The sequence below is a fragment of the Mustela erminea genome, chromosome 3 (assembly GCF_009829155.1).
Source record: "Mustela erminea isolate mMusErm1 chromosome 3, mMusErm1.Pri, whole genome shotgun sequence".
Taxonomy (NCBI): Eukaryota; Metazoa; Chordata; class Mammalia; order Carnivora; family Mustelidae; genus Mustela; species Mustela erminea.
Genome location: NC_045616.1, coordinates 72145959 through 72169252, shown reverse-complemented (window position 1 = coordinate 72169252; position 23294 = coordinate 72145959).

Sequence of the window (23294 nt, the reverse complement as noted above, 5' to 3'; positions counted from 1 at the left end):
ATTGAAATGTGTAGGAAAGCAAAAATAATAAAAGGAGTTTTTTGTACACATGCCTGGTATGCAAACAAGCATTGTGAACAGTCTTGGAATAAATAGGTTATATTTACCATGATACCTGGGACTTATGTATATTGCATGATTTATTTTATTTTATTTTTTTTTTTAGAGAAAGCAAGTAGGGGAAGAACAGAGAAAGGGGGAAAGAATCTCAAGCAGACTTTGGACTTAGCACAGAGCTGGACACGGGGCTTGATTTCACAACTCTGAGATCAGGACTTGAGCCCAAACCAAGAGTCTGACACTTAACCAACTGAGCTACTCAGGTGCCCCTGTTTATTGAATGATTAAAACAACAATAGGGCTACACAGTCACCCAAGATACCCAGGAAAAATGTTTGAGATGTTCTAGACAAAGCAGTCTAAATCTAGAAAACCTGTAAACATCGTAAACATTACTAGGGGATAAAGGTGAATGCATTTATTAGGCCAGTAACAAATTGGCTTGAATATTTTCAACAGATCATTCAAATCCAAAAAGTAAACCAAGCCAGTTTAAAAAAAAAAATCAAATGAGTTATCAGTCAACTTGAGTTTCACAGCTTAACTTGTTCTTTAAACAGAGTGACCATATAGTTTTGTTTTGTTTTGTTTTTTTGTTTTGTTTTTTAAGCAAACTAGCACATGTTCATCCATGCTCATGGATTGGAAGAACAAATACTGTGAAAATGTCTATGCTACCTAAAGCAATCTACACATTTAATGCAATCCCTATCAAAATACCATCCATTTTTTTCAAGGAAATTGAACAAATAATCCTAAAACTTATATAGAACCAGGAAAGACCTCAAATAGCCAGAGGAATGTTTAAAAAGAAAGCCAAAGTTGATGGCATCACAATTCCAGACTTCAAGCTCTATTACAAAGCTGTCATCATCAAGACAGTATGGTGCTGGCACAAAAACAGACACATAGATCAATGGAACAGAATAGAGAACCCAGTCAAGCCCCAAATCAGGCTCTCTGCTCAGCGGGGAGCCTACTTCCTCCCCTCTCTCTCTGCCTGCCTCTCTGCCTATTTGTGATCTCTGTCTATCAAATAAATTTAGGGAAAAAAAAAAAAAGAATAGAGAGCCCAGAAATAGACCTTCAACTCTATGGTCAACTCATCTTCGACAAAGCAGGAAAGAATGTCCAATGGAAAAAAGACAGTCTCTTCAACATATGGTGTTGGGAAAATTGGACAGCCACATGCAGAAGAATGAAATTGGACCATTTCCTTACACCACACATGAAAATAAACTCAAAATGGATGAAGAACCTCAATGTGAGAAAGGAATTCATCAAAATCCTTGAGGAGAACATAGGCAGCAACCTCTTCGACCTTAGCTGCAGCAACTTCTTCCCAGAGACATCTCCAAAGGTAAGGGAAGCAAGGGCAAAAATGAACTATTGGGACTTCATCGAGATCAAGCTTTTGCACAGCAAAGGAAACAGTCAATAAAACCAAAAAGACAACGGACAGAATGGGAGAAGATATTTGCAAATGATATAGTATCCAAATCTATAAAGAACTCATCAAACTCATAGTACCAAAATCTATAAAGAACTTATGAAACTCAATGCCCAAAGAACAAATAATCTAATCAAGAAATGGGAAGAGGACATGAACAGATATTTCTGCAAAGAAGACATCCAGATGGCCAACACACACATAAAAAAGTGCTCCACATCACTGGGCATCAGAGAAATTCAAATCAAAACCACGATGAGATACCACCTCATACCAGTCAGAATGGCTAAAATTAACAAGTCAGGAAATGACAGATGCTGGTGAGGATGCAGAGAAAGGGGACCCTCCTATACTGTTGGTGGGAATGCAAGCTGGTGCAACCACTCTGGAAAACAGCATGGAGGTTCCTCAAAAAGTTGAAAATAGAGCTACCTTATGACCCAGCAATTGCACTACTGGGTATTTACCCTAAAGATACAAACGTAGTGATCCGAAGGGGCACGTGCACCCAAATGTTTATAACAGGAATGTCCACAATAGCCAAACTATGGAAAAAACCTAGATGTCCATCAAGAGATGAATGGATAAAGAAGAAGTGGTATATATATATACAATGGAATACTACACAGCCATCAAAAGAAATGAAATCTTGCCATTTGTGATGATGTGGACGGAACTAGAGGGAATTGTGCTGAGCAAAATAAGCCAATCAGAGAAAGACAGTTATCATGTGATCTCCCTGATATGAAGAATTTGAGAGGCAATGTGGGGGGTTTAGGGGGTAGGGTAAGAAAAAATGAAACAAGATGGGATCAGGAGGGAGACAAACCACAAGAGACTCTTAATCTCACAAAAAAAACTAAGGGTTGCCAGGGAGTGGGGGGGAGGGAGAGGGTGTTTGGGTTATGGATATTGGAGAAGGTATGTGCTATGGTGAGTGTTGTGAAGTGTGTAAACCTGGCAATTCACAGACCTATGCTCCTGGGGCTAATAATATATGTTGATAAAAAATAAAAAATTAATTAAAAAAAAACTAGCACATGTTCAGTGTGAAAATGTTCACTGAAATACTGAAGTTAAAGAATTTTTGAAATAGCTATTGATTGACTCCAAAATTTTTTTTTCTGTCAGTAGACATACAAAACATTTTTATCTGAAAAGTATTTTCAAAGAAATGCTTTCTAAAAACTAAAAACAGTACATTTTTATATAAATTAAGGTAAGAGTTTTAAAATTGTATTGATCATTTGAAAGTAGCTTTGACATTTTTAGCTCATCCCTTGCTAGAGAGACAGTAGGCAAAGAGCTTAGGAGAAAGACCAAGGAGGATGGGGCAGTAAGGAAGTTGTTGGGGAATCTTCCATTTTCCTTTCCTTCCTAAGTGATCAGAAAGATCACTTAGAACCATTCAGAAAGCCCACCACATGTTCCTGAGTGTTTGAGACAGTTGCTGACTCATACCAGAAAAAGAATTGTCACAGGTGGCTAATTACAATGTGTGACAGCAGTAGTGCGTGGCAACTATGTTAGGAAAGGACTGTGCTTCTCAAGTTTGGAAGGCCACGAAGTACTTCTTTTCCATCAACAAAAGGAGCCCACAAAAGTCATACAAAAAGGAGCCCATGTAAGAGCAAGAATCCTGTTGTGGTCAAACCACTAAAGTGCCTCACAGTAACACTGCACTTGTCTGCCATGGGCCAGGCCACAATAACTAATTACTACCTCTAAGCATCGCCCCCAGGCCTCTCTTGGGAGGGGATGAGAACCAGCCCCTACAAAGAAATTAGGTGATAAAGCAAGAAAAAAGAGCTAAGGTCCCCACTTTTCCAAACTATCAGTTTGGAAGCCTGAGTCAGGGCAGAAATAAAGAACTAAAGATTATTTTTTAGTTGCAAAATATTGAACTTTTGGTAATCAACTGATTGCACTATTTAGGGTTTAAAAGTGAACAGAAAGGGGCGCCTGGGTGGTTCAGTGGTTAAGCATCTGCCTTTGACTCAGGGTCCTGGGATCAAGCGCCACATCAAACCCCACATGGTTCCCTGCATTGGGCTCCCTGCTCAGCAATAAGCCTGCTTCTCCTCTCATCCTGCTTGTGTTTCCTCTCTCACTGTCTCTCTCTCTGTCAAATAGATAAACAAAATATTTTTTAAATCTTTAAATAAATAAATAAAAATAAAAGTGAATAGGGGCGCCTGGGTGGCTCAGTGGGTTAAAGCCTCTGCCTCTGGCTCAGGTCATGATTCCAGGGTCTTGGGATAGAGCCCCACATCAGGCTCTCTGCTAGGCAGGGAGCCTGCTTCCCCCTCCCTCTCTCTGCCTGCTTTTCTGCCTACTTGTGATCTCTGTCTGTCAAATTAAAAAATTAAAAGTGAATAGATAATCAATTGGATGTGCCCAAGATTTCACTTAAGACCTGAGAAGAACAATTCTGTTTAGTGGATTTCAGGATTAAAGCAACAGCACTAAGTTAACAATAACAATAGTAGTCAAGTTGTGTTTCTTTTGTTCCACACTAATTTATGCCACAATCATATTCATAATCAGTCATATATCAGTATTATTGCCTTAATAAAAAGGTATTAAATGATGGGGGTTTTCCCCCCAAAATCTTTGTTTAAGATCACCATTTCTCAAATAAGGGCATTTGTATTCCTGGGAGGTAGTGTAATCTGACAGAGCAAAACTACAAGATTACAACCTTAAAGCAAATCAATTGTCATTCCTCTGAAGGGCTAGAATAGATTAGAGAAGAAGCTCAGTGTATCCTGGGGACCAAGATGGTGACAGAAGAAAAGGTTCTGAATAAGATTAGAGAAGCTCTTCCATGAAGCACACCTGACTAAGAATGTCACCAGTTCTTTGGTAGAAAATGTTTGGAAATTTAACATCAGAACTAGACTACAGGAACACCTGGGTGGCTCAGTTGGCTGGGCGACTGCCTTTGGCTCAGGTCATGATCCTGGAGTCCTAGGATCAAGTCCCACTTCAGGTTCCCTCCTCAGCCTGCTGAGCTGAAGAGTCTGCTTCTCCCCTGACCCTCCCCCTTCTCATGCTCTCTCTCTCAAATTTAAAAAAAAAAAAAAAAGAACTACTCTACATATTATTATATACCATGATATATAGAAGTATTTCTTTTTGTAAACTATTATCCAATGCTGGTTTCTTAGTAGTTTTTTTTTTCAGCCATTTTTATTGGATCCTTATATTGTCTATATAAGTTGCAAACTGAAGCGCTTCTTTGAATATTTTGTTAAATAAATGATATTAAAGTCAAGATTCTATTGTCTATTGAGGGCAAAGCAGATACAGTGCAACTCCTGCAAATGGTTTCTAGAAATACACCATCTAAAAGACCTATGTGGAGAAGGGGGTACTCTGGTCAAGACATTTCTGTGAATTTTGACTTTATTTCATCTCTGTTTCAAACCTTTGACAATAACAGATAAATTGTCACAATTTGAATACACAGCCCAGCTCTATAGTATGATAAACATATCTAAGAGCCAGAAACACAATACACAGGTGAAGGCACGAAGCCACAGACCTATGAGAGCTGGGATGTGGAAGCAGCATGTGGTGGCCAAGAATTCCATGCTGTAGGAAAACAGGGTAACTGGAGACAAAGTAGCCTTAAATGAGATGAGCAGCTCTTTTTCTTTCATTGCTTTCAAAATTCTCTCATCTTCATCTTTTAATAGTTTGATGATGATGTACATATATGTGCATTTCTTTGAGTTTGCACTTCTTGAATTTTGTTGTATTTCTTGAATGTGCAGACTGATGTTCTTAAATTTGGCAAGTTTTGGCCATTATTTCCTTAAATATTCTTTCAACTTCTTTTTCTCCTCACCTCTGGAATTCCCCTAATATGTGTGTTGACATGTTTTGTAATATTCTACAAGTTTCTGAGACTCTCTTCACTTTTCTTCATTCTATTTCTCCCATTGGGTAATCTCAATTGATTTCAAGTTGGCAGATTCTTTCTTCGGTAAGTTCAAAGTTTCTGTTGAACCCCTCAACAATAGGAAATTTTTCATTTCAATTATTGTAATTTTGAACTCCAGGCTATGTATTTCATTCTTTTTTATAATCTGTCACTTTGATATTCTCTATTTAAAGAGATTTATTTCTCCTATTTTTCTTTAATTTTACTGGACATGATTTCTTCTTTATTTCTTTTAACATATTTTTAGTAGCTGCTTTAAGGTTTTGTCTAAGAAGATCCACATCTGGGCTTCCTTTTAGAAGAAGTTTCCAGTGATTGCATTGTTGTTATTGCTGTTTCTTAGTTGTGGACCACATTCTCCTGTTTATTTGTGTCTCATAATCTTTGTTGAAAAGTGGACATTGAAATAATATAGTGTGGAAATTCCAGAAATCAGATTCCATCACTCCCTAGGGTTTGTCATGTCTGTTATCTGTTGTTGTTGTTCCTACTTGTTTAGTAACTTTCCTGAATTACTTCTGTAAAGTCTATACTCTTTGTCATGTACCGCCATCACTATCTTTGTTCAGGCCCTTGAGAAACTTAAAAATTGGTTTGACACAAATCCTGGACAGTCTCAGAAGTCCCTGATTGTATCCCATTATTCGTTTGTTCCAACCCAAGAAATCCTTGTCTATTGAGCAAAGATTCTCAAGTAACACTGGAAATGCTCCAACTGCTCCCATTCTGCAAGTATACAGAATAATAACCTTTCAAGGTATGTGATAAAGGTGGAATCAATATGACTGGGAGTTTGCTACTGGGTCTGAGAGAAATTATCAGAAATGTGCATCTAGAAGTTGAAAATAAGCCATCAATAACTGTGATTTCAGTTGTCACCACTCCCTTTCTAGAAATGTGCATCTAGAAGTGCATCTAGAAGTTGAAAATAAGCATCTAGAAGTTGAAAATAAGCCATCAATGGCTGTGATTTCAGTTGTCACCACTCCCTTTCTCCCCACTATGGAAGACAGCAGATCTGCAACATGGAGCTCCTAGGTCTTTCTGTGATAAAGTCAGAAGAGAAGTCTGACCCTATTGTGTTACAGTACCCCAAATCAATCCTGTGCAGGAGAGGTGAGCTTATTTCTTCACCTTTCCACAAGGCACCTCCAAGCGATAGACAGACATCCACTTCCTAACCAAGTAAGAATTTATGGTGACTAGGGCTGGATTAGACCCACATAAATATCCCTTTATCTGAAAATCATTTCACATTCATAACTTACCCCTTAGTACTGTACTCAGTACCATAGAAATGGCTCATCTGATCCTTGACATCCCCTCATGTATTGCCCCAGTCCCCTGAATTCATCCGCAAATGACTTGCGGTAAATGCTTCTTTGTATTTGTGTTGGGATACTAATTAGGGATATTTGACATGTTTATTCCCCTTGTGGTCTTTCAGTGATAACCCCAAAGCCCTGAGTGTGTGATACTTATAAATCTCTTCCTAATTTTCCTGAACTTAGAGATTTTTTTTCTGGAAAGAGAAAGGGGAAAGAAGAGAGGATAGATGTACTGTATTTCTTAATTATCATTTTCTGTTTCTTCTCACAGACAAAAAAAAGTTTTCTACAGCCCTTTAAATTCCTGAGCACACTGGCCATTCTCAAAATGCTTCTCTCTAGGCTAGTTGGAAAATGAACAAACTTGTAACAATGCTGAGTTTTCAATTTACTTTGCCCAGTATAATTCCAATAATTCTTGAATAGGGCCCAATCATGCCCAACTCATATATTCAGTAGCTTCTCTATAAACAGAGAAAATGGTTTTATTCTTAGTCTTCCATTTTGGAGATTCATGACTACAGTTTGAGCTATTTTTATTTAGTCAAAGATTCTCACTCCACTAAATCTAAAGAAGTCCCTAATATCAGATGAAACACAAAAATAGTTAAAAAAAAAAAAAGAAAAACACTTAAATAAGACTCTACAGTAAAGGTATCTTCACCATACAAAGGGGTCTGAACACTTAGATTATGCAGAGAAAAAGTGTTACCAAGAAAACCGTTGGTTACCTAGAATGGCCATTATCCAATTCTCACAAGAAATATTAAATAAGCACATGAGTCTTATGTACAAGGTATTATGTTGAGAATTATGAGAAATAGAAGGGTGCTGTCCCATGGCCTGTGTTCTTAAAGAATTTCCAATCTTGGGGGAGATACATGAACCCTTCATTAATATCTATAGCACAAGGTGCCATTACCTAAAAAATGTGAGAAATTAATTGTTTTGAGAACACAGCAAGAAGGATCATTTTTGGCTGGGGAAACACAAAGGTACAGTGAAGAAGATGTCATTTTAGTTGGATAGACCATGATGAATGGAGGTGGAAGGAAGTCTATAACAAAACAAATACCTATATGGATACATATACAGATATACAGCTCTTGTAGGAAAATAGATTGTCACAAAAATCTAGAGATGGTAGGAGTAATACTGCAGAAATGGAGTATAATACCCATGTCAGAGGCAGTGTGATATACAGGTTGTATTCAGATGTTAAGGGACATGCATTTTTCTATTTAATAAATACTAATTAGCAGTTCTTAATTACCAGGCATCATAGTGAAGATACAGAAGCCAAAAATAAAAAGACGTGGGTCAACCTGGAGAAAGCTGATAAACCAGAAGGAAAACCTATGTCTTGAATAAAGACGATGGGGATAAGACCAAGACTGTCAGAGAACGACACCCTTAGGGAGTGCTATTTGGAGCAAGATTTGAGAAATATGTGATAAAGGAAGGAAGGAGGAGAGCAAGGTGGAGCACACCAAGCTGAGAAAACGGGTTGTGAAAAGACCCAGAGCTTAAATAGAACTTGGGACCTAAAATAAGATTTAAGATCACAGAGACTCAATATTAAAGTAGAATAAAACAAATCACCAGATAAGCAGAAACGTATATGAATCATCACTTTTAATTAACCTTTTCATGATGGAATAGCTTGAAGGCCCAGATATCTGCATATAAATTTTACTTTTGTTCATGTTCCTCCCTCCCACAATTCCTAGTTAGTTGGTTAATAATGCCCATATTTTTATGGCTTATAACTTTGTAGGAATGCTATGATGATAGGAAACTTTTTCATATAAAACTTTGGTAACTTACAGGGAGGACTCAAGATGGCCGAGAAGTAGCAGGCTGAGACGACATCAGGTAACAGGAGATCAGCTAGATAGCTTATAAAACCATTCTGAACACACCTACAAATCCAACAGGATATCAAAGAGAAGAAGAGCAACAATTCTAGAAACAGAAAATTTACCACTTTCTGAAAGGTAAGACCGTCAGAGAAGTGAATCCAAAGCGACGGGAAGAGGAGAGGGGGGAGGGGCCAACTCCCAACAAGCAGCGGAACAATGGAGCACAAAATCAGGACTTTTAAAAGTCTGTTTCACTGAGCAATATCACTCCAGAGGCTAAACTTGAGTGAAGCCCACGCAGGGACAGCATGGCCTCAGGTCCCACAGGGTCACAGAAGGATCGGGGGTGTTTGAGTGTCGCAGAGCTCTTAGGTATTAGAGCAGGGAAGTCGGCTACAGAGACAGAGCTGAGGAGTGAGCTCTCAACTTGGGTTACCTTGAACTGTAATCCATGGCACAGGACAATGCTCCGTTAGTGGGTTCCCCACAAGATCCGGGGAGACTCCGACCTGGAAGAGCTCAGGGATCTGTGGGGTTCAGAGACTCCAGGCAGAGCTGTGTGCCAGAGACAGAGACACTTGGTGACAGGCTGGGTGAGCTCCCAGTGCAGCCGGAGGCCAGGGAGACAGGAGTGATTGAGCGCTTTTCTCTGAGAGCACACTGAGGAGCGGGGCCCAGAGCTCTCGGCTCCTCCAGGCTGGAGACTGGGAGGCCGCCATTTTCATTCCCATCCTCTGGAACTCTACAGAAAGCATTCAGGGAAAAAAGCTTCCAAAAGCAAACCCAAGGGAATTACTTTGCCTGGCCCCTGGTAAGGGCAGTGCAATTCCACCTGGGGCAAAGACACTTGAAAATTACTACAACAGGCCCCTCCCCCAGAAAATCAACAAGAAATACAAACAAAACCAAGTTCACTTACCAAGGAGAACAACAGAATTCCAGAGGAGGAGAAAGCAAGGCATGGAATTCATGGCTTTCTCCCCATGAATCTTTAGTCTTGCAAAGCTAATTCATTTTTTAAATTTTTTTTCTTCTGCTAATTTTTTTTAACTTTTACCCTTTCCTCTTTTAACGTTTTTTAACTAGTTTATCTTAATACTTTTCAAAAAAAAAAAAAAAGCCAGGCTCGAAAAAGGCATGGAAGATATTACAGAAACCCTGTCCAGAGAAATAAAAGCCCTTTCTGGAAAAATAAAAGAACTAAAATCTAACCAAGTTGAAATCAAAAAAGCTATTAATGAGGTACAATGAAAAATGGAAGCTCTTACTGCGAGCTTAAATGAGATAGAAGGGAGAATTAATGATATAGAATACCAAATGTCAGAGAATAAAGAAGCTGAGCAAAAGAGAGACAAACAACTACTTGACCACAAGGAAAAAATTCGAGAGATAAGTAACATCATAAGACAAAACAACATTAGAATAATTGGGATTCAGAAGAAGAAGAAAGAGAGAGGGGAGCAGAAGGTATATTGGAGAGAATTATTGGAGAGCATTTCCCTAATATGGCAAAGGAAACAAGCATCAAAATCCAGGAGGTGCAAAGAACCCCCCTCAAAATCAATAAAAATAGGTCCACACCCCATCATATAATAGTAAAATTTACAATTCTTAGAGACAAACAGAAAATCCTGAAAGCAGCCCAGGATAAGAAGTCTGTAACATACAATGGTAAAAATATTAGATTGGCAACAGACTTATCCACAGAGACCTGGCAGGCCAGAAAGAGCTGGCATGATATATTCAGAGCACTAAACAAGAAAAACATGCAGCCAAGAATACTATATCTAGCTAGTTTATCATTGAATATAGAAGGAGAAATAAAAAGCTTCCAGGAGAAACAAAAACTGAAAGAATTTGCAAACACCAAACCAACTCTACAGGAAATATTGAAAGGGGTCCTCTAAGCAGAGAGACGCTAAAAGTAGTAGATCAGAAAGGAACAGAGACAATATACAGTAACAGTCACCTTATAGGCAATACAATGGCACTAAATTCATATCTCTCAATAGTTACCCTGAATGTAAATGGACTAAATGCCCCAATCAAAAGACAAAGGGTTTCAGAATGGATAAAAAAACAAAACCCATCAATATGCTTCCTACAAGAAACTCATTTTAGATCCAAAGACACCTCCAGATTTAAAGTGAAGGGGTAGAAAATAATTTACCATGCTAATGGACATCACAAGAAAGCTGGGGTGGCAATCCTTATATCAGATCAGTTAGATTTTAAACCAAAGACTATAAGAGATAAGGAAGGACACTATACCATACTCAAAGGGTTTGTACAACAAGAAGATCTAACAATTTTATATATCTATGCCCCTAACGTGGGAGCAGCCAACTATATAAACCAATTAATAATAAAACCAAAAAAACACACTGACAATAATACAATAATAGTAGGGAACTTTAACACTCCCCTCACTGAAATGGACAGATCATCTAAGCAAAAGATCATAAAGGAAATAAAAGCCTTAAATGGCACACTGGACCAGATGGACATCACAGATATATTCAGAGCATTCCATTCCAAAGCAACAGAATACACATTCTTCTCTAGTGCACATGGAACATTCTTCAGAATAGATCACATCCTGGGTCATGAATCAGGTCTCAACCAGTATCAAAAGATTGGGATAATTCCCTGCATATTTTCAAACCATGGTGCTCTGAAGCTAGAACTCAATCACAAGAAGGAAATTTGGAAAGAACCCAAACACATGGAGACTAAACAGCTTCCTCCTAAAGAATGAATGGGTCAACCAGGAAATTAAAGAAGAATTGAAAAAGTTCATGGAAACAAATGATAATGAAAACACAATGGTTCAAAATCTGTGGGAACAGCAAAGGCAGTCCTGAGAGGAAAATATATAGCGGTACAAGCCTTTCTCAGGAAACAAGAAAGGTCTCAAATACACAACCTAACCCTACACCTACAGGAGCTGGAGAAAGAACAACAAAGAAAGCCTAAACCCAGCAGGAGAAGAGAAATAATAAAGATCAGAGCAGAAATCAATGAAATAGGAACCAAAAAAACAATAGAACAAATCAATAAAACTAGGAGCTGGTTCTTTGAAAGAATTAATAAGATTAATAAACCCCTGGCAAGACTTATCAAAAAGAAAAGAGAAATGACCCAAATAAATAAAATCATGAACGAAAGAGGAGAGATCACAACTGACACCAAAGAAATACAAACAATTAAAAGAACATACTATGAGCAACTCTACTCCAACAAATTTGACAATCTGGAAGAAATGGATGCATTCATAGAGATATATAAACTACCACAACTGAACCAGGAAGAAATAGAAAACCTGAACAGACCCATAACCAGTAAGGAGATTGAAACAGTCATCAAAAATCTCCAAACAAACAAAAGCCCAAGGCCAGATGGATTCCCAGGGGAATTCTACCAAATGTTTAAAGAACTAATTCCTATTCTCCTGAAACTGTTCCAAAAAATAGAAATGGAAGGAAAACTTCCAAACACATTTTATGAGGCCAGCAGCACCTTGATCCCAAAACCACACAAGGATCCCATCAAAAAAGAGAATTACAGACCAATATCCTTGATGAACACAGATGTGAAAATTCTCATCAAAATACTAGCCAATAGGATCCAACAGTACATTAAAAAGATTATTCACCACAACCAAGTGGGATTTATTTCAGGGCTGCAAGGTTGGTTCAACATCTGCAAATCAATGTGATACAATACATTAATTAAAAAAAAAAAACGAGAACCATATGATACTCTCAATAGATGCTGAAAAGGCATTTGACAAAGTACAGCATTCCTTCCTGATCAAAACTCTTCAAAGTGTAGGGATAGAGGGCACATACTTCAATATTATCAAAGCCATCTATGAAAAACCCACCGCAAATATCACTCTCAATAGAGAAAAACTGAAAACTTTTCCTCTAAGGTCAGGAACACGGCAGGGATGTCCATTATCACCACTGCTACTCAACATAGTACTAGAAATCCTAGCCTCAGCAATCAGACAACAAAAAGAAATTAAAGGCATCCAAATCAGCAAAGAAGTCAAACTATCACTCTTTTCAGATGAGATGATATGTGGAAAATCCAAAAGACTCCACTCCAAAACTGCTAGAACTTGTACAGGAATTCAGTAAAGTGTCAGAATATAAAATCAATGCACATAAATCAGTTGCATTTCTTTACACCAACAACAAGGCAGAAGAAAGAGAAATTAAGGAGTCAATCCCATTTACAATTGCACCCGAAACCATGAAATACCTAGGAATAAACCTAACCAAAGAGGCAAAGAATCTATACTCAGAAAACTATAAAGTACTCATGAAATAAATTGAGGAAGACACAAAGAAATGGAAAAATGCTCCATGCTCCTCGATTGGAAAACCAAATAATTGTGAAAATGTCTATGCTACCTAAAGCTATCTACACATTCAATGCAATGCCTATCAAAATACCATCCATTTTTTCAAAGAAATGGAACAAATAATCCTAAAATTTATATTGAACCATAAAATACCTCGAATAGACAAAGGAATATTGAAAAAGAAAGCCAAAGTGGGTGGTATCACAATTCTGGACTTCAAGCTCTATTACAAAGCTGTCATCATCAAGACAGTATGGTACTGGCACAAATACAGACACATAGATCAATGGAACAGAATAGAGAGCCCAAAAATAGACCCTTAACTCTATGGTCAACTCATCTTTGACAAAGCAGGAAAGAAGGTACAATGAAAAAAGTCAGCCTCTTCAACAAATGGTATTGGGAAAATTGGACAGCCACATGCAGAAAAATGAAATTGGGCCATTTCCTTACACCACACACGAAAATAAACTCAAAATGAGGAAGGACCTCAATGTGAGAAAGGGATCCATCAAAATCCTTGAGGAGAACACAGACAGCAACCTCTTCAACCTCAGCTGCAGCAACTTCTTCCTAGGAACAATGCCAAAGGAAAGGGAGGGAAGGTCAAAAATGAACTATTGGGACTTCATCAAGATCAAAAGCTTTTGCACAGCAAAGGAAACAGTCAATAAAACCAAAAAGACAACGGACAGAATGGGAGAAGATATTTGCAAATGACATAGTATCCAAATCTATAAAGAACTCATCAAACTCATAGTACCCAAATCTATAAAGAACTTATGAAACTCAACGCCCAAAGAACAAATAATCTAATCAAGAAATGGGCAGAGGACATGAACAGACATTTCTGCAAAGAAGACATCCAGATGGCCAACACACACATGAATAAGTGCTCCACATCACTGGGCATCAGAGAAATTCAAATCAAAACCACGATGAGATACCACCTCACACCAGTCAGAATGGCTAAAATTAACAATTCAGGAAATGACAGATGCTGGTGAGGATGCAGAGAAAGGGGAACCCTCCTATACTGTTGGTGGGAATGCAAGCTGGTGCAACCACTCTGGAAAACAGCATGGAGGTTCCTCAAAAAGTTGAAAATAGAGCTACCTTATGACCCAGCAATTGCACTACTGGGTATTTACCCTAAAGATACAAACGTAGTGATCCGAAGGGGCACATGCACCCAAATGTTTATAACAGGAATGTCCACAATAGCCAAACTATGGAAAAATCCTAGATGTCCATCAAGAGATGAATGGATAAAGAAGAAGTGGTATATATATACAATGGAATACTACGCAGCCATCAAAAGAAATGAAATCTTGCCATTTGTGATGACGTGGAAGGTACTAGAGGGTATTATGCTTAGCGAAATAAGTCAATCGGAGGACAACTATCATATGATCTCCCTGATATGAGGAAATGGAGATGCAACGGGGTGGGGCCACTAGGGGCGTAGGAAAAGAATAAATGACACAAGAAAGATGGGATTGAGAGGGAGACAAACCAAAAGAGACTCTTAATGTCACAAAACAAACTGAGGGTAGCCGGGGGAGGGGTGTAGGGAGAGGGTGGTGGGGTTATGGACATTGGGGAAGGTATGTGTTTTGGTGAGTGCTGTGAAGTGTGTAAACCTGGCAATTCACAGACCTGTACCCCTGGGGCTAATAATACATTATATGTTTATTAAAAAAGTTTTTAAATTAAAAAAAAAAAAACTTTGGTTACTTAGAACCTGATCTTTTAAAACAGTTAAGCAAGAAACCTACCTTGTCTTTAAAAACACTAAGGTAATACGTTATAAGAGAATTCGGCTTAGTGAAATATTTTCTCAGAAAACAGAAAGAAGTTGTATTCTAAAGAAATTGAAATTAATAAAATCTCCAATTGTCATGTTCATTATGGGGAAAAGTGATATAAATCTGGATCAAAATGTATTCCTTCGAAATTAGCATAAGGCATGACCTTGGTCTATCATTCAATGTTCATTTTAAAAATAATATTGAGTGTATCTATTTTTTGACCAAGCACTACACGTGACAGCAGAGACACGGTAATGTTTAATGCAGGAAAACAAAACAAAACAGACATAGCTCTTCTTTCAATGGAGCCTTCAATACCGTGGAGGGGACAGATGCTCACAGAACACTTAGAAAAACAAATTTAAAACTGCTACTATGCCAAGTGTCCTGAAGAAGAAGCACCCAGAGATAAAAATACATTTATGAAGGGTATTGGTTGTCATCAGTGAGATTAGTGAAGGCTTTCTTGAGGCATGCATAGTTGACTTATGAGGTAAATGATGAGAATAATCAGATCAGGCACTGAGGAGAAGCAGCAGCATTTGAGACAGAGTGATCGGTAAGTGCAAAGGCTCTTACATGGTAAGAGGTTAAATGGTCCAACATGCCCATTGTCTAGGACTGAAAGAAAACCAGGAGTAAGCCAGGAGTGCACATGAGTAAACCAGACAACAAGTACATAATCAAGATAGGAAATCATGCTCATTTGGAGTAGGGGATTGGCGGAATCATGATGGAGAGAAGCAGCCATGTTAGTGATAGTTCTTTCCAGGTCACACCTTTGGCTGTAAACTGTGTCTGTTTTCTATTTCCTTAAGAAACTCAGCAAACTCTGGCTTACTGAGGACAAGGTCATGGCACTAGTACAAAATCCAGGGAGCCCAGTTTTAATGTAGAGCATGGAGATATGTGAAATTATCATTGTTGCAGTGAGGGACAGCTCATAAAGACCTAGATGAACCATTTTTAAGACATTCGTACTATATTTTAAGGGCAATGAAAAGCCAACAAAGAAGATCAAGCAGAAAAAAGGCATAATCAGATTCCATCTTTTAATAAGTAAAAGTCTACTGTATTGTTAAACGTAGGGAACTACTGAAGGGTTTTCTGCATAACATACTTTCAAGAACATTAATCTGACAACATTACGATGGTTTGGAGTTGCATACAGAGAAGAATCTAGTAATGAGAGAAATAACTGAAAAGCTATTTTGATGGTCTGGGAGTGAGGTGATAAGTGATAGAAATTGAGCAGTCACAATGAAAATTTTCTTTCTCTCTCTCTCTCTCTTTTTTTTTTTTTTTAAAGAGTAAGAGAAGAAGATTTAGGAACCAGATGATTAATTTTTCTTCAGAAGCTTCTACAACTCTTTGTCACAGTGTCTCAATCGATGTGCTAAAATATGATCCTGATACCTGAGAAAGATTAAGGGAATGTATTTATTTATTTTAATTAATTTATTAAGTATTTATTTGACAGAGGAAGAGAGAGAGCGCACAAGCAGGGGAAGCTGCAGAGGGAGAGGGAGAAGCAGGCTTCCTGCTGATGCTGGGAGCCCAGTGTGGGACTGGATCCCAGGACCCTGGGATCATGATCTGAACTGAATGCAGACTGAGCCACCCAGGTGCCCTAAGGGAACATATTTAAATTAAATAGACATACTTTCTGTAACTACATCAATTTGTCACTGCGAGCCTAAGCATATGCAGTACATTTGGTATCTCCATTTTTATTTTAAAATGAACACATCGATGTTTGATAGGGGGACTGGCTAAATTGAGTTGAGGAAGGATTGGATTCTTGTGGATTTAGTACATGTCTTCCATGCCAGAGAAGTGGGAGTCCATAATCCAGGAGAAAGGAGATTTAGTTATATTGTTTTATGGGAGAAACAGCTTCCCAAAGAGAGACCTGGAGCAAGTGCCAAGTGCCTCAGAGCCTTCAAAAGGAATTTTCATCACAACCCCCCTTTAGAAAATTTCCACTGGGCACTGAGCTGTCCCACTCCTCCCAGTACCAGAGTCAAGCAGTGCGGCTAAAATCTGAGGTAAATGAAGGCCCTCTTGCGGACAGCTCTTTCCGTCACTCTGCCTCCTAGACATGGGCCGGGGGACCTCAGAGCCTTACCCTTCTAGGTGAGCTTCAGACTCTTTCTTCCCCACATCCCAGGGTCTCCTGAGAGCCATGACGTAACTCTACAGTGATGTCCTGAAAGCCTAGGAACTAGCCCCTGACAAAGGTTCTTTTAGGAGAAATCCAGTGTGCACAGAACATACCAGCAGGCCTCCTGTGGCCTGCTGGTCCTATTTCCCCATCCTCTGCTCCATCAAACAAGGATTTGCCTAAGAAGATTACCTTGGCAGGATTTCTCTTTGTTAGATATTTTTAAAATCTTCTTTAGAGAAATAACAAAATTATATTTGTGTGGGGGAAAATTGCTACTCCACAGGTTTGGTAACTGCTATCCATTTACAATGTTTTAGTACCATAGGAACTCACCATCAAAGTCGTGGGGAATTCAATTCCCATGGAGAGTTGGATGAATTTCCTGTGTACTGCTTCTTTGCTAAACAGTCAAACAAAAAACATTAAAGCAACATTTGAGAGGTAAGTTGCTATGGTCTCTTTCTAAAACAAGGAAGAAGTTTCAGATGTCCAGAAAGGAGGTAAATCTTTCCTAAGGATCACACTTGCAGAGAAAAATGTGGTTTTTCCATAGTCAAGAAAGAGTAAATTCTGTGTTTGAGCAAGTTTTTTTTTTAATGATATTCTAATATAAAATCTTGTTAAGATCATTTTTTAAAATAGTAAATACACCAAATGTGTAGTCTTCTTAGTATTAAATATATTCTGTGAAAATATACTTTCAGAGATATGTAATTAAAAATGGAGTAATTAACATTCATTGCAACTTCTCCAGGCACAACTTGTTTTAGCAAGACTTTGATATTTTTGTAGTGAGTACTACTCTCAGAAGAAAGAGTCTGCTCTGAAATTCTCAGAATCAGACCTCATATTAACCCCTTCCTTATTAAAAAACAATGTTTTAATCAGTTCTCTGATCATTTCCCCTGATGAAATTAACTTATTTCTAATTTTACAATATAAGAACATGCAAACTAAAACTAAGTATATGTTACTCCACATTATTTAAATTGAACTGCTTCTAAAATATGTCAATGTCAACGTGATTGGTAACTACATGAGATGAGAGTGATGGAAATATTAAAGTCTCCGTGTGAGCAACAAATCTAAGGTAACTTCTGATTTGTCACAAAATGATTAAAAGCTCATTCACAATAGACCTGTCTTAATGTGACTGAATAAAATCAGCTTCACCTTCTCTATACAGGGAATTGCTTGTGCTTTTCTTAAGCACTAATTCCAATTAGAATAACCACCCTCAGATCCCCTTCCTTCAACAGCTTCCCCTTCATTGTAGTCATAAAATATTTACTCTTTGATTAAATAGCTATGGCATCCTCTAGCTGTTCCAATCCTAATTTAAAGGAGAAATATATCAAAACTGTTCCAAAACATTGAACATTTTGTATTTACATTCTTGACAAAAGTGAGAGTGGAAAGATTTTATAGCATTTTATAAAGTCTAACTAAAAACAGAACCGTACGTAGTCAAAGAAAATTACAATGAAAGAAAACCTGAACGTGTTATTCTCCCAAAGGGGGAACAGAAATTATATTTTTGGATGACTTCAGCTTCTTCTTTTGTCAGGTAATGACTAAAAACTTGAGGGGAATAATGAGCTTTTGTTAGGTTTTGTGTTGATCTTAATAGGATGATCAAATAAGAATTGTTATTCCCAATACTCAAAGAAAGATAAAGCTGTTCCAAAGAAATGGTACTGCTTGAATATAGCTCAGGTGGGACTCCAAATGGCATTGACTCCAAGTTCTACATGATGCCAACTGCCCCCAAAGTACCAAGTGTTGAGAAAAATCCATCCTAAATCACCTATCTGTACCCCTCCATTAGGACACCCATGTCATCATAAATAGCCCACTGGACCATTCATTCATTATCCATCAAAGCATTCATTCATTCAAAAAGTAGTTCTCCAAGGCCTTACATGTAAGAATCAGGACTGGAACACCACAGGAGCAATCAGGATATGGTTTCTGCCCTCTGGTTTCTTCCCAGGTCTAGGAAAGCAGACTTGGGGGAAAATGGACAGGATATATTATAAAAAGGGCCTTCGCTGAGGCAAGCAAGCTCAGAGTGTTGTTGGGAGTGCAGAATCATTTACTCTCTCAGAAGGTGAGACCACAAACTGAGTTGTCTTCCAGAATTCCCTCTTGCTTTTTAGCCTCTCAAAAAAAAAAAAAAAGATATAGGTATAGATATCTGTGTATATTTATATAGGCCATATATATATGGCCTATTGGAGGAGAAAAGCAAATAATTTAAGAATAAGCCTCTGTTCTGACCTGAAGGAATATTGATATTCTACTCTGTGACCTGTCACCTTATAGGAAGGACATCCCAGAAATACTAAATCTCCCAATTTTCTGGAAGAAACCTGAAATCCAGATTTTTAAATGCTGGGAACCAATCAATATTTTTTTGAAGCCTCATATTGGGCAAAAGAAACATCTCTAGGCTGGATCAGCCCACTGGCAAGGGGTCTGCAACCTCTGGTTTTTTCCCATCAGGATAATAGCACCTGGAGGTGACATGGATAAGAACTCCTATGCTATATTTTGTAGACTGTCTCCGTCACGAAACTCCTGAGCTAATAAGACAAGTTGCTCATTTAGGAGAACTTCTAGCAGACAGCCAAGATGCCCCAGCAAAGCAGCTTTTCAAAATACACAGCCTGAAAGGAAAGACCTAGGATGCTTTTTCAGAGAGGTTTCCACTCCCAAATTGAGTACTATTTCATGAAAAAATATTTGTTTTATTTCATATGGCCTAAATTGACTTTGGTAGGCACAAAGAGTTAAAAGAACTCCAAAAGCTGAGCAGTTTTGCTTCTTTTAAAGCTACAGATGAGGCCCACTGGGAGCTATTCACGGAAGCAGCAAGCCAGGTCCTTCTCAGTCCCACGCAGCCACCTGATTCATGTTTCTTCTCCATTAAGTACAGCCTCCTTGGAAACTTAAGCATGACTTCAATTGGAGACTAAGCAAGAAACAAGCCATTTATGGACAATCCAGCTTCATGAGGAATCGCATTACTTGAATTTTCACCATTAGAAGCAAGGTAGATGGGTGCAAATTCGGAGCTGAGATGCTCTGAAGGGCTCAGCTGCACGAAGGGCCAGTTTGCTGTTCTAACCGTATCATGATTATTAAATCTTGAGTCCTTACAGAGGCAATGTAAGGGCAAAAGAAAAGCAGAAAATTGGCGTAACATCAAATGAAGCACAATCCTAATGTGGTTTTTGCATAATGTACTAACATCCCACTCACACAGATGTCACGGAAAGTAGCCAGTCACAGTGGAACGGGCTTCTGCAGAGATCCATATGACCACTTAGAAACAAGGCTGTACTAATGCAGAAAACAATTTCGGATCCAGCTATCACATTTTGGAAAGCTCTGAATGTATTCACCGCTGGTGGTGCTTGAGAATTATTCTGTTTGCTTCTCCCAGGAATACTCAGGTTTTACATGTCAAGAACTCTTTATAAATAATAATAATAATTTCATTTTACACTGTGATACTGTCTCATTTCTGACTATGATCACTGGAAACTAAATTGAAGTGTGTCCCTCTGTGAATGACTAAGGATGGGGTAGACACGTAATATTCACTACATTGGCAGGAGTGTGGGGAGAGAGTCAGTCTTTGTTTACTATCAGGGTGACTAGACACTGATACCAATTTCAGGAAAGACAATGGGACAACATAGATCACAAAGCCTTTAAGGCCACACTTCCAATCCAAGTCCCTTTCTGGGAATTTATCCTAAGTAAATAATTGAATGAATTATTTATTGCAGTTAATAATGGAAAACAAATTCTCATCAGTAGCGCATCAGATAAATAAATCATGGTCTGTCCATCCACCCGATGATATGTCCATACAATGAGGTAGGTCCTTAAATTTTATAATGTGAAGAGCCCATGATATGTTGTAATTTGCCCACAATATACTGTAAAGTGAACACAGTAGCTTGTAGAACTGTGTGTGTATGTGAGTGCATGAGTGTGTGTATATTTTCAGAAAACTGGGGAGCGAGAAATAAGAACTAGAGCATGTTCATTCTCCTTTCCTTAGACATATTAGAATTTTTAAAGCATGCATAGCCAGTTTATCGAACATGCTGAAGTTGACACTACAATAGCAAAACAGCGCCACATCCCCCATCCCTGCCTTCAAATCTCACCTGTGAGATTTTCCTCTCCATCTTTCAGTGATACTTAGGACTGATCCCACCATCTTTCTTGTCACTCAGGTAGGTGAGCGATTCTGTTTTCCATTTTTAAAAGATTGCCTCCATGACACTTCCAAACTTTAATGTGCCATTCTAATAAAACTTCTCCCTCCCTGGTACAGTTCTGATCCTCAACTTGGGAAAAAGAAGCAGCAAAGAAAGGGCCTAGTCCATCCTTGCATTCCTCTTGTCCCCGTTTTCCTCTCTTCCCTTAGCTCTCTTTATCCTCCAGAATGAATAAATATGAGGGGGAAAGAGATGGAAAGGGACTGAGCAGCTTACTCTAGCTGGTAGTGAGTGCATAGCTCTCTTGGCTGCCCTGAACTCTCCCTGGACAGGCTTGCTGCTCTCACACTAAAAAAAGTGACCTTGCATGCTGCAGACTCCCTGTGATGAGTCCTGACCACCAGGCGGCACCTTTGCATAGAATGCTTCTGCAGACCCTTGGGAATCCCCTGCAATCCATTTCTGCTATCTTCCCTGGGTCCTGGAGGTGGCAGCTCTCTTGAGTGAGATTTTTAAGACTGTTCAAGCCTAGAAGCACAGTCTCAGTTGACACGTGCTGTCCCAGCATAATTATTGATAGCACCCTTTCATTTCAGAAGTATCCTGGTTTGAAAAATAAATCACATGATCAATAAATCACAAAATCTGAATAAAGTCTGCCATTGATAATAGTCCTTTATCCATGCTAAGTTGCCTAACTTTGATAACTGTGCTCTGGTTATATAAGTGAGGGTACTTGCTTATGAAAATAAACCCTGAAGAAGCAATAAGGGGTATGAGGCAACTTGCTCTAGGTTGGTTTAGCAGTATTCGTATCTACATACAGAAAGAGAGAGGAGAGAGAAAGAATGGTTCACCACAAAAAAAAAAAAAAAAAAAAGGGTACCTGGGTGGCTCAGTCATTGAGGGTCTATCTTTGGCTCAGATCATGATGCCAAGGTTCTGGGATCAAGCCCCGCATCCTGCTCAGTTGGAAGCCTGCTTTTCCCTCTCCCACTCCCCCTGCTTGGGTCCCCTCTCTTGCTGTTTTTATCTCTCTGTCAAATAAATAAATAAAATCTTAAAAAATATATATATAAAATGAATGTGGCAAAATGTTAATAATTTTCTAATTTCACTGAAGGGAACACAAGTGTTCTCCATGCTAGGCTACAACTTTTTGGTATGTTTTAAATTATTTCCAAATAAAAAGCTTCAAAAAATTTTTATGATTGTTCTACTTGTACCCATGTGACCAAGAAGAAATGCATAAAGGACACACGATATGCCCACAGTGGCCCTCACCTCACTCTGCCGAAGAGCTGCTTGTCAACGTTGCCAATCAAAAGCCATCTGAGGGTACCCTTTCCTGCTAATCTCTTGCAGGGAGGGAGATTACCTGTCAAATCCTCCCAAGTACTCACTTGGCTAGCAGCAGAGGTGAGGCCAAGAAGTTACTATAGCCCTGAAGATCCAAGACCAGTCTCTCTTTCTGCAAGTCCTGTGTCCCCGTTGGGTTTGCTTAGTTGCAAGTGGGAGTCTGAGGGTATAAATAGTTGGATGCCACTAAATCTCTACTCTTACAAATTCCCCTGAGAATGAATCTCAAATTCTCCTCTGCACAGGCTCCTGGAGACGATGTGCCCTGGAACAATTTGGTCCATCTTAGCAGTCCCTGCATGGACACACCTAGCTCCTTTCCTCAACTAAAGTTTCAATTAAAAATTCAACCAGAGGGGGTGCCTGGGTGGCTCAGTGGGTTAAGGTCTCTGCCTTCCGCTCAGGTCATGATACCAGGGTCCTGGGATCGAGCCCCTCATCGGGCTTTCTGCTCAGCGGGGAGCCTGCTTCCCTTCCTCTCTCTCTACATGCCTGTGATCTTTGTCTGTCAAATAAATAAAATCTTTAAAAAAAATAAAATTCAACCAGAGTCAGGAGGGAAAATCCTATTCTGCATCCTGTTACACATACAAGACTTTAGTGGTAGAAACATTTATACAGATGTTTGATGTTCTCTTCTCATTGCTGAAAAAGAATAGAATGAATGAGAGCGACTTGTATTTTATTCTACATTTTCT